Source organism: Symphalangus syndactylus, chromosome 6 (genome assembly GCF_028878055.3).
Source record: "Symphalangus syndactylus isolate Jambi chromosome 6, NHGRI_mSymSyn1-v2.1_pri, whole genome shotgun sequence".
NCBI classification, from domain to species: Eukaryota; Metazoa; Chordata; class Mammalia; order Primates; family Hylobatidae; genus Symphalangus; species Symphalangus syndactylus.
Window position 1 is genome coordinate 73,401,015 of NC_072428.2, and position 9,524 is coordinate 73,410,538.

The 9,524-nt window shown below is 38.8% G+C and overlaps 1 pseudogene; it reads right to left on the minus strand.

Moving 5' to 3' along the window:
• Positions 1 to 2,185: 2,185 nt before the first annotated feature.
• On the minus strand, positions 2,186 to 9,342 carry LOC129485343 (tripartite motif-containing protein 43-like; annotated as a pseudogene).
• Positions 9,343 to 9,524: the final 182 nt, after the last annotated feature.

A 9,524-nucleotide genomic window follows, 5' to 3' on the forward strand; every position in this document is an offset into this window, starting at 1 on the left:
GTGGACTAACAGCTCAGAGATCCTCTCTCTGGTTACTGCTACGACAGTGCATGGTCAGTCTTCCAGATCACCGGAGACGATTGTGATTTTATTTTTAGGTCTAGCTTCTAGGAATCACTCCCTGGAACAGAAGAATTTATTGTTCACCCAGTGTTCACTCAGAATTTGTGCTTTAGCTCTTCAGCCAGTAGGGTTAAATGCTCTTTATTGATGAATCAGTGGTTAGCTTGGGGAGTGCTTACAAATTTGTCCACGTTATACCTTGATTGCTCTTGAGTGGGTGCAGGCTGGCACAGATACACAGCCTTCCAGATCTCCAGAAATTAGTGATCCAAAGACACTTTTTCTTGGCTTTCTCTTTGCCTGGTTTTCTCTGGTGAACTTCTGGCTGGCTGTCAGAAGTTTGTTCGTTGGTACAAAGCAGGCTAAAGATTCCAAGCTCCTCTTTAATGTTCCTAACCGAGGTCTCCATTGTTTTTGACGATGCCCTTGGGAATGTACCTTTTCATGACTGATTCAAAATCAATCATTAATGAGAGGCATTGAGCAAAGCTCTCAGTTTTTACGGCCTGTCAGTCCTCCTACATGAAGCTCTGCATCACTGCAAAGGAGTTGACAGTGGCTTCTCTAGCACTCACACACGCTCTACAAGTCTGTGCTGGAGTAGGTAGGGGGATGGTGTTTTGTCTTATCCCTTGAGGGATGGAAGATACAGCCAGTGGGAAACTTGGGCATAGCAACGCTAGACCTGCTGTTCGGGGTGGAGATTCTACCCTATCAGTGGAGGTTGTATGTGCATTATCTCATCCAGTCCTCACAACTACAAGAGAAACATATTTCTCTCATAAACTTATAAGAACAGCCAATTCAACTGAAGTTTAAATTATTGGCCATATTTATGCCAGGCATGGTGGCTCACGCCTATAATTCCCAGTACTTTGAGAGACTGAGGTGGGAGGATCACTTTCTCTTACAATTGTAGGACAGAATAAGAAAATTCACTTAAAATTTGATTATCCACTGCCTGTACCTAGTATTCCTTCTATTAATTCAAGTCATTGTTTATGAAGGAATTTTCATATTTTTGTGAATTATTCTTAAACATTAAGAACTATTCTTATGAAGGGGCAATCATAAAGTAATTCATGTTCAAGAACACATTTTAAGACACAGATTATTCTTATAATGAAAGAGAGAGAAACACAAATAATTTAAATTTCAGTTGAATTGGCTGTATTTAGGCCTCGCCTCGTGGCTTATGCCTATAGTCCCAGCACTGTTAGAGGCTGAAGTGGGAGGATGACTTGAGCCAGGAGCTTGAGAGAAGCCTGGGCAACCAGGTGAGACCCTCTCTCTCTAGCAACAGCAAGAACAAAATTACTCAGGCATGACAGTTCAGCCTATAGTCCAGCTATTTGGGAGGCTGAGGTCGGAGGATTGCTTGATCTGGGGAAGTCGAGGCTGCAGCGAGCCGTGATCTCACCAGTACACTCCAACCTGGGCGACAGAGTGAGAGCCTGTGTCAAAAACAAAACAAAACAAAACAAAAGCAAAAAGCTGACCGTATTTAATCATTCTTCTTTATTGCTCTAATAGTAATATTCTAATATACAATGAGATTATATACAAGATGAGGATGGTTAAAACAGTATAATGCTATTAAAACATAAATGACTACAGAATTGTATGTTTGCATTACTCCTATCCTTGAAATAACCCATTACGTAACCCATCTGTCATTAAACTTTTGGATCAGAGTTACTCTTTATAAATGGAGTTGGCCTTTTTTAGACTTTGTTCTCAGCAATCCTCATTAAAGTAGGCATTCCTAGATTGCTTTAAATAAATTCAAAAAACACATATCAGAAACCTTTGATATGTTTGTTGTGTGCCATATTGCCAGTAATTAGATTAAATGCTAGAAAATACACCATGAAATATGATATTTGATATACAGTTGGACCTCCCTATGAATGGGTTCGGCACCCATGGATTCAACTCATCATGGATTAAAAAATTTCAGGAAAGAAATGGAATGATTACCTTTTCACTGAACATGTGCAGACTTTTTTTGCTCGTCATTATTCCCTAAATAATACAGTGTAACAACTACTTACATAGCATTTACATTGCATTAAGTATTTTAAGTAATCTAAAGATTGTTAAAGTACATTAGAGGATGTGCTTAGGCTACATGAAAATACTTCCTCATCTTTTGTAAGGACATCTGAGGATTATTAGCATCTAAGGATTTTGGTATCTGTGGGGAGTCCTGGATCCAATTTCCAGTCGATACTTTAGGAAAGTCTTCATACAAAATTAACACAATAAAAATATAGGTATTTCTGATAATAAGGATATTTTACTGTACATGTATTTTAAAAACTTCAAACACCTAAATAAATGTGCAGTTTTCTTAAAATGTAATGAGGCTTCTGAGTATTCTGTATTTTCTGAAGCAAAAAGTGGGTCTTACTTTCTATTCTGGTAATGACATGTTCCCAGGTAACTGTCTGTAGGATGCCATCCATGAAATTACTAAAATCTTACAGGTTTTCAGCCTTTTTATCTGTATCATTGTCACTCTCTTAAGATCTGTGTCCATCAATAGTTTGTTCCTGAGCTAAATAAAATTGACTGAGCCTATCAATTGGATAAGCAGTCCAATTTATAACTTTATTAAATAATATTTCTCAGTATCCCTGTTGATTTTGGTTATATTCAGTAGTCAAAATCAAAAGGAATACAGGGGTAAATTTGGTAGCCTTTTAAACAGTTGTATCATATGTTTTTATCAATTATTTTGTGCATTTATTCTTTTATTCAAACTGACAATTAATGAATGTTAGTTGTATTTTAAGCATTGTGTACTTTCTTGGAATATACCTGTGTGTAGTACAAACACAATCCTTTTCTTGTAACCTGAGAAGCAGAAAAGATGCCTACTATTACACTGTGAGTTTTACAAAGAAAAGTGTAAGGTTTTCTGAGTCTTTAAAACAAATAGCCTAATCTAGTCCAGGAGCTAAAGAAAGAATTCCCTGAAGAAATGTTGGAACTTACACTTGATGAAATGGGACTTGCAGATGTGGAACAGAGAAAAGAAAATTCCAGTTCAGGGGGAAGAAACCTGTGCTCTTGCATTAACCCATCAGTTTGGATAAACACACTCGGGTATTCATTTACCTGGGCTGGCTTGGAAATCAAGGGAAAGAAAAGATACAGCATAAAAGAAAAGACATGCGCAGTATTCTAAGAGAGAGTAGTTTAATGAAAATCAAAACAAATGTATACCTCCACACTTTTAAAAATGGTACAAAGTTTCATAGACAAAGATAAAGAATGTCAAGTATTCAGTAGGTTAGCATTCTCAGAAGTTGGTGTTTCTGATACCTTTAGTCATGTTACTGACCTATCTCTGATTCTTTGAGTGCAAATCCAAGAAAGCAAAGCAAAGCAAAGCAAAGCACAGTTGTAAGAGGGTAAGGGAAAGAACCAGAGAGGCTACAGATGAGAAAACTCTTGGCCACATTAACAAAGCTTACTATGCCACATTCATCATCTAGAAACACCCCAATCTGGCCTAGATGTCTTTCTGGATACTGAAATAATAGTGGGGAAGAGGTCTTGAGATGACACCGGTAGCCTTCTTGACACAAAAAAGTAGAAAAATTTTCTTGAAGTTAACCAGCATGTCATTTCTCATTGGGCAAGAATCATTGCAAAATCCAACAGCCCAGTGCCAACACTGCCCAACATCCACCTCTCAGTAATATCTTCCAAGGGTGAATGGCAGGGCTCGCCATCAGGAAAACACTTAGATTTTGTTGGAGTTGGGGCAATGTTGAGATGATCAGAACCAAAGAGTAGCTGTCTCAGAAATTCAAACAACGGGAATGTACCAAGTGGTTATTTTATTATCCCAGGAAATATGCACTGCAGGAATAAGAAAACAGTCACATGAAAACATAGTGTTATAAACTTCTAATGGATGTGAGCTTTACATAGTGTCTACGTATGCCAGGTTATCCCTGGAAATATAGGTCAGGACAGCAGGCACATAAAAGAAGAAATACGTCCTTAGATTTAACCATTGTGCTATTCTTCCTTATCGAGGAGTCCTTACAGACTCCCAGAGCCTAGTCCCAAGAGTTGTCCACATCCAGCTCCCAGTAGTGTTTGCCAGAGGAGAATACCCAGGCTCCCCATGCAGCAAAATAGCCAGATCTGTCAGAATGCAAAGATTCAGGTCTAAACCTCAAACTTCTCACATCCTCAAACAGCCTGATATTGTAATTGGTTACTTCCCAAGTGAAGGAATTTTCCACGGTGGAAAAAAGAGAATGTTCCAGTGAAAAGCAGTTTATAAATTCTTATGTTCAGATAAGAAAGAGATTCTCACTAGAAAACACAGGTCAAGATTAGAAAGAAACTTCTGTCTGGAAAAATGTTGGAATCAAAGAGTGTTAGGATATCTGCACAAGTAAACGCCTAAACTTCAATGATCGCAATTTCTATAAACTCCAAAAGTATAAAGGGGAGGAAGGTCATGTCTATGTCTAGTTAGCGACCATTCATAACAACTGAAAAACTGGAAGCTCTTGCACTGAAGCCAAGTCCATAGCAATAAAATTAACATTCATTGTCTCTTCTCTGTCAGGGCAGAGCAGGAGGCTTGGGACAGGAGATGAGGTGGGAAGCCATCCTTAAACCCAAATAAGAAAGTTATCACTTTGCCGGAAATATTATAATCTGCCACTTAAACTAGTCAATTCATACTTAAAGAGAAAATCTGACTCTGCCTTCTGAAAAGTGCAGCTTCCTTGCAAGAATTATCTGACTTTCATTCCAGATTCAGGCACAGACATCTTTTACCTGCTGGGTTTATCATGATCTATCCTGGAGTTCTATCTAAGGCCTCATCAACCAACAAATCACGTTCCTATCGTTCACAGATTCTCAGTTTTTGCATTGTTATATAAGTTACCCGTGTATGCTTTAGTTGATTAAATTGCACACGATTAAAATTATAAATGCTATGAAACTTCACCTGAAATGTATTTAAAAAAACACTGTCACTCAAATCAGTCATTACCTGCACTGAATTTGAAATTGAAATGTCCTGAATTAATTCAGGTCTGTATACTTCCTGTAATAATTGCATACAGGAAATTGTATCACGGTTGAACCACACATGAATGGTTCTACATCCTAAAGGGCCCTTCTGCATGTTTTACTTTCCTAAGAAATTTGTTATATGGCTGGTTCCACCATCTTTTATTTAGTTTTGTCTGTTTGATGACAATGAAACTATAAATATAAATACCTATTCACAGGCCATTTTCTTCTAGATGAAAGATCATTACACTGAGAAAGCTGCCCATAGAAAACCAGAATTGAAGGCATTGCATGTGGATCCCACCAAGAGGGTGACACTCACCTAGAAAGCGGTTGAACCTATCCGCCAGCCCAGTGATGGGCCCTGTAGTGAGCTCTGGATTCACAGGCTGCGGCATGTGCAGCAGCACGGACTCACTCCTGCAAGGAAGTAGGTTGAGTTGGTTAGGTTTCTGATGTCTGTGTTTAAGAAACAGATTCCAACAGAAAATGCTTCATTCAAACCCACTTCTGATATTGTAATGTACCTCCACAATCCTAGGATGGGTTTCTGGCTCTTAGGGTATCTTTCTAACTCTTCACTCCATATCTAACCTACTGCCACTGAAAGATAAATGCCTCTCTCCCTATCTGCCACCAAATAGCTGATCTCTAATTATGACTCTGAATCCTAAAAAGAGGCAATCGTATTCTAGCAACTTCTGCATTGAACTCTTCAAAACATAACCGCCTGAGTTACTTGGAAAAGTAAGAAAAGGTTAATGTCTGATAAAAGACATAGGTAACATTCAACACACAACACAAACACATGAGTACACACACACACCCACACAATCACACTGACACATTGTGGTGTTAGTAAATTATGTTTTCACTTTGTTGGAAACAGCTTGATGTTTTTCATACCATGCCTTGTGCTCCAGCTTGCACTGATGGCCAATAACATACCTTGCCACCATGTCTCCCAAATCCTGTAGAGAGAGACAGAAAAAAAAATGACTTCTTTAGAAAGTTGTTATTCCTGTTGGGTGAGGTGGCTCACACCTGTAATCCTAGCACTTTGGGAGGCCAAGGTGGATAGATCAGATGAGGTCAGGAGTTCCAGACTAGCTCGGACAACATGGCAAAAACAAATCTCTACTAAAAATACAAAAAAATTAGCTGTGTGCAGTGGTGCGTACCTTTATTCCCAGATACTAGGGAGGCTGAGGTAGGAGAATTGCTTGAACCAGGGAGGCAGAACTTGCAGTGAGCTGAGATTGGGCCACTGGACTTCAGCCTGGATGACAGAAGACTCTGTCTCAAACAAACAAACAAACAAACAAGTTGCTATTCTGAGGATCTGCTCTTGAGGTTTTGAAAACTTTAGAATTACCACATACTATCACTGCAACAGTTTTAAAATGTATTCTCATCTCTAACACTTATTATACCGGTAAGACCTATTGACATAATCTATTTCTGATAGATTCAGGACCCTAAATTAGAGTGAGAGAGAAAGGTGTGAGTAGTGACTGCGCATTGCTGCAGCTGTCTACAATGTGGTCTTTTTGAGGGCTAGTCCCCGGAAGGGTAATGTGGCTCAAATCAAGAGCATTTCAAACCTACGACTTCCCAAAAGGAGGAAGAAGGAAATGTTAGTTTTTCCCTAATTTCTTTGTATTATCCTATGGAAACAAAAATAGAATTTTCACATGAATTTTTTTCTTCCAGAGTTTGAATGAAATGTGCTGGAGGAGGAAGCTTGTGGTAGAAAACGTTCTATGGAAATCTAGTTGCACAATTCCATAAAGCTTTCTTTCAGTCCTTACCTGGAGCAGTTCCACATCTGGTTTATGACACATTTCCATTAGTTCCTGATACATTTCTTTCAAGTGTTTACTCTTGATCCATGTTGATCCAGCTTCTCTGCAGTTGCTGAAAAATCTCTTGGTATTCCTCGTTCAGTCTCTCTAAATGTTGCTTTTCTCCTTTATGGAGAACTGGTTGCAGCTTCCTATACTTATTCCTGATCATCTGTGCCCAAAAAACCACATCGCTCTGTAGGGACATGGCTTTGTAGGCTAAATGCTTAGGTCTACTTCCACCTCACAGAACACACAAATTCATCCTCCTCATTCCTTCTTTTATTTTCCACCCTTTACAAACAGGATGATGAGTTAAGCAAGACCTTCCTTCAAAATTTATGTAATTCATTAATTCTCGAACACCCGCGAAAAAGCCCTTTAGATTTAAATGTTTAAATATATGTCCTCTTAAATCTGAAATACCATTAGAAAACAACTAAAATTTATGATTGATTGTTAAATTGTCATCAATAATATATATAATCTTTGTTATTCAATTAGTTTGTAGTCTCAAACATTTGTACTTCACAGTGCAAACAATCACTCTAAGTAGAGATGCTGTTAGTATATTATAATCAGGATCAGAAGCCATCATACGGAAAGGATCTTAGTAAAAAATTTAACCCCCATCTCTCAAACCGACTACTTATTTTCTGTCTCCCATCTTTCTTCCTTCAAAAGCCACAGGCTCTGAATTGCCCTGCCATTCTGAGAACATGAATCTCCATTCCATTGTGTTTCTCCTCTCAATATTGACATATTTATTCTCTCACTCCCCCGGTCATTTGTTGTCCCTTCTCCTCAGCTTTTCATCGTGTTACATTTTCTCCTACTTGAGCTGGCATCATCTGGGTCCTTTGATGTCAGATTTCACCAGCACAGGCACATTTCTTAAATTACTGATCCCACCTGCTTTTTTACCCCTGGACAACATCATATTCACCATTAAATGCCTTTATTCCTCAATTATATACTATTTAATCAATATTACATAATTCGTTTATACAGAAATCTCTGCCTGAAATACTTACAAATTTTAAGCATCTACTTGTCCTTCAGAATTTATATCTATTTTTATTTATCTGAAAAGCATTTACAGAAAACCTGCACAATTGTTATATTGAACAGTCTGGTTGTTTTCCAGCCTACGAATAAACACATGACAAAATCTGGTATATGAAAATTTCAACTCAAGTTGCTAATATAAATGCTCTCAGCATGCCTGTCTCAAGCTGGTCGTGAGGACTCCTGGTGTCATACTTACCCTCCAGAGGAAGGCTGTTCTTCTCTCCTCACTTAGATTTCTCTGATTTTCTTGAATCTTTTTCCATAAAATCCTCATTTGCTTTATGAACTTCTCCTGCAAAAGAATTACTAGGTTGAACAACAGAAAATGAAACACCATAAATTCCACACTCTGAGTGGTATACACAAGCAAGGGACATAATACATAAATACATTAGAAAGGGGAAAGAAAAACAAATTTTTCACTGCTCATCCTCAATGGATATTTTTCAGTTTGAGGTTTCGGAAGGCAGAACAGATTAGGGAACTGAAAAGTGAAGATTTCCTGTAACTTGGCATTAGCATCCTGCTTCAGAACCCACTATGCTAGCCCCCAGATTTTGTAGTGTGCTAGTCCCATACTCGTTTGTCCAATAATATTGAATATATTTCCAAAATACGTTTCTTTGCGCTAGTAGTTTTGGTGGCTTTTCAATGCCTTTAGCATTGAACTGTAGAATCAATAATAATGACATTTACTTGTTCACGCTCTGTTTGGGTCCAAGCTTCATGAAGGAAGGTAGAGTTGCATATTTTATTCAAAATTTCATCATTGGTACCTAGAACAGCACCTGGCACTCAGTAAAGAATGGAGTAATCACCATGATGATTCTCATCGTCCTTCTAATCTCTTTAACTCTGCCACCTTCCAGCTTTCAGGTGATCGCAGAACTATCTCTTACCTGGTGTTCCTCAGCTGCCTCTTCAGTGGGATAGTGTTTGTGAGCCCCGTGCTCCTGAGAGGTGGCGCACAGCAAGCAGAGCAGACTCTTGTCCATGTCAGAGAACATCTTCTTTTTTTCCGTGTGGTCCCACATGTTTGTTTCTCCGAGCTCAGGAATTGCCAGAGACTGGCTTTTCTCGCAGTGGTCACTAAGTTCTTCAGAAGAATTTTGGTTTTGAAGTCCTTGTTCAGTGATGGTTCCCTGCATGCAGGGCAGTTGGCAGGACTTCAGGCTTCTTCCCAGGAAAGGCAGAGACAGGGCCTACAGAAGCTGTGCCCACAGCAGACAGTGGCAGGGTCTACCAGGTAGTTCAGGCAGATGACGCAGGTGAGCTCCTTCTGGAAGGCATGTGAGAAGTCTGAGTCCATTTTCCTAAGGAAAGAAAACCACAAGAATTTAATCTTCTACCCTGGAGAGACAAAGGTCCAAGCAAAGTTTGAATCAGGTTGCAATTGAATAATATCCTTTCTTTCTAGAGAAGAATAGGCTTTGATTTGCAACAACAGAGATAGGAAAAATAGAAAACCAAGGCACTAAGAGATATCGACCT